Source organism: Macadamia integrifolia, chromosome 9, assembly GCF_013358625.1.
Source record: "Macadamia integrifolia cultivar HAES 741 chromosome 9, SCU_Mint_v3, whole genome shotgun sequence".
Classification (NCBI taxonomy): domain Eukaryota; kingdom Viridiplantae; phylum Streptophyta; class Magnoliopsida; order Proteales; family Proteaceae; genus Macadamia; species Macadamia integrifolia.
The window spans coordinates 14,681,097-14,684,542 of NC_056565.1; positions in this window are offsets into that span (position 1 = coordinate 14,681,097).

A 3,446-nucleotide genomic window follows, 5' to 3' on the forward strand; every position below is an offset into this window, starting at 1 on the left:
TGCTACTTGTAGGGGTGGTCCTTGGCTGCTTTGACAAACCTCATAGCCTTCTATGTTATTGGCACACCAATTGGGATCATCCTTGGGATTAAGATTAGTTTCCATGCAAAGGTGGGTTGATCGATCATTCTCTTGAGTCACACTTTTTGATGCCGGCATTGGATTGCATTGGATTGTTATAAAAAGACCAACCAAATGTCACGTAGTAAATAAGGGTTGAAGGAGGAGGAGAAAGGAGAAGAAGAGAGGACAGTCGTAGTTTGCTGCAACCGAGAAAGTCCACTGGCTCATCCTGCAAGTCCTCTTTCTCTGCTGTTACTCTGTATTATCTTCTATTCTATTGTATTCTGTTCAAACATGGCATATGCAATCATAATGCCCATACCTTCGTGCACAGAGGAACTTTGAAGGCTCGAACTCACTGGAACAATAGAAAACCTGCAAAATAAGCAAAATCAGTGGGGAGAGAGAGAGAGAGAGAGAGAGAGAGAGCAAACGCATCCCACCTCGCAGACGGATGGCAGATCGAAGATGGTGACAACTCTGCTCTTCGTTTCAGCTCTACTTCTCTCCTCTTCTCTTCTCTAGATGTTCTCCAAGTGCAAAGTGGGGTTAGGGTTTGCAATACCCTTGAAACATACCTTTTGTTATGTTTTGAGGGTAATTTCCCCATATACCCTTCGTAACTTAAGTGCTACATATGTTTCGGCGTCTTTTGCTCAGAATCAATTCTGAAAGTGAAAAGCAAGTATTTCATGCTCCAAAAAAATGATTCCAAAGTCTCATAAGTGCCCGGTTCATTTCAAAAAAACAAGAAATTGAACCGGGCTTCCCATACAGGTTTTACCTCATTTCTGTTTCAAAAAAATAAAAAAACATCAGAACTCATTTTTTAGAACGTTACAGTACAGAGCCCAAATGATCATATTGTGAAAAATGAAAGATGCATGCTAATTCGATCTTGAATTATCCAATAAAAAATAGTAATAATAATAATTTGATCCTGAATATGTTTTCTATCCTTCTTCTGTCCACATAAGTTGTAATTTTTTTTTTTTTTTAATATATAGATACAAAGATAAATCTATCCAATCTGACCTAATTCAAGACAATTCGGATTAATATCAGCCAAGATCAATCCCGATCCCACTATTGATTACGAAAACCATGTTTCCAAAGGCTATTAGAATCTGGATAGAACCCAAGATTCTATTGAGAGTCATGACTTTAATTACCTTGATTTGGCTCTACTAACTCTGGCACATGAGATAGATGTGGATAGGTGGTGGGAAGGATGTTTTCAAGGGGTCTTTTTCTTCTATACATAGCGGATGGTTTTGGACACTTTATATGATGAATTACTGAGGTGGCTCACACCTTCTATGGGCCATAACTTGACATGTATTCACTCTTCTTTGTTATCATGTCCCTACTATAGTCAATATGGATTCAAATTCTTCACAACTACAATTTATTCCTTCTCCCCCAAGAGGAGATATTTTATGCGGGAAACATATGTGGTTCTGATGACAACGTGTAAGATCTAAATCAAAGATCATAACATGGACTAAGAAACAAAAATAAGCACAATAAACCAAATACAAAGCATACCTTAAGCTGTAATACCCCGGCTCCATTAACCTTAGCACAATATTATCCTCTTCAATGTTTCATAATAAACTGCAAACTTAGCTTCCATAGTGGATGTTGTAGGTAGTGATTGTTTTGTACTTCTCCACAAGATAGCCCCACATGTTAGTAGAAAAATAAACCTAAAATCGACTTTTTTTCTATTGAAGTATCCAGCAAAATCTGCATTTGAAAATCGGATCACCTCAAGGGATAATGACAAGCAACTGAAAAAGACCATCAAAGTTGTGAGATCATACCGTGGAGGAGAATTTAATGAAAAGTTTGATATAGATAGTTGAATCCCTAGGCCATTTGCCAAAAATCTTTAGAAAGATGGATTACATTACAATACACTACACCTGATACTCGTTAGTAAAATTATTGTAGCTGAGAGAGGAGGAATCATACCCTTATGAATATGATTAGAGGTATAGTATCTCCAGCCGAGAGATTATGGAATGAGGCTCCAAACACTGCATTACATATTTTAAATAAGCGCTCAATAAGCCAATGCCTAAAATCTCACATGAACTTTGGACTTGGAGAAAGTCGAGCTTGATACGTCACATGTTTCGGATTGTCCTGAAGAGGCAATGGTGTACAAAAAAAAAAGAAGATCCAAGAACTATAAGTGATTTCTTTTTGAGTTATCCAGAAAGGTCGAAAGGGTGCATGGACTATTATCCATCATATCAAATGAAAATTTTTGAAACAACTCAATGAAAATTTATTGAAGATGAAGGATCTAGTGAGATTGTTAAACATAAGAGATTTTTTTTTTTTTGAGATCCTAGATTTGGAAAATATTCCTATGGCAGTAGATACTATGATCCTCATGAAGACACTGTCGAAACTCAACCACAAGTTCACACAGAACCAAATTACCAAGCCTATGCATGAAGATCAAGCACCGCTATCACCACTTAAACAGATTTCAAAGAGAAAGGATAAATGATATATTAGATGATGTATTATGTCTCTTCAAAAATAGAGTACGATATTGACACTATGATAGACCTTTTATTTTATAAAGAAACCAAGTAAAGTAGAGATTCTCAACTATAGATCATAGATGGATGCTATGCAAGATGAAATGATATTCATGGAAAAGACTGAGGTTTGGGTTCTGGTTTTGGTTTGGCTTCCTGAAGGTGCAAGACCAATAAGTTGCAGACGGGTCCTCAAGATATAGTGAGATTAAAAGGGAAAAATTGAGTGCTATACTTGTTGCTAAAGGTTTTACAAAAAGAGAATGAGTGGATTATCAAGAATTTTTCTCACCAGTTTTAAGAAAGATTTTTCCGAAATATTTTCTGGTTACACATTTTAATTAGAGTTGCATCAAATGAATACCAAGACCTCTTTTTTAAATAGAAATTTGAAAGAAGAAATGTATATAATTCAACCTAAGAATTTTAAAAATATATCTCTATTTATAGGTTAAAACAAGCTTCACGTCAATGCTATCTTAAATTTAGAAGGAAAGTAATCTTATAGGGTTTTGTTGAGAAGATTATTCACTAGTGTATTTAATTGAGCATGTATATTTTCTTGGTATTGTCTATTGGCGACATATTATCGGTTCTTCAAGAAACTAAGAAATTACTCACAAAGTACTTTAAAGTGAGAGATATCGGTGAAACATATTTCGTTCTTGACATCAAGTTATATATATATATATATATATATAACTTGGTATTTTAAGCTCAAAAGCAGCAAATGCACATTTGCTTGAAAGAGTTCTCCCAAAGCTGTTTTATGTTTTTGAGAGCTCATAGATCATTTGATTAGATCCCTACGAAAATCTGGTTGTT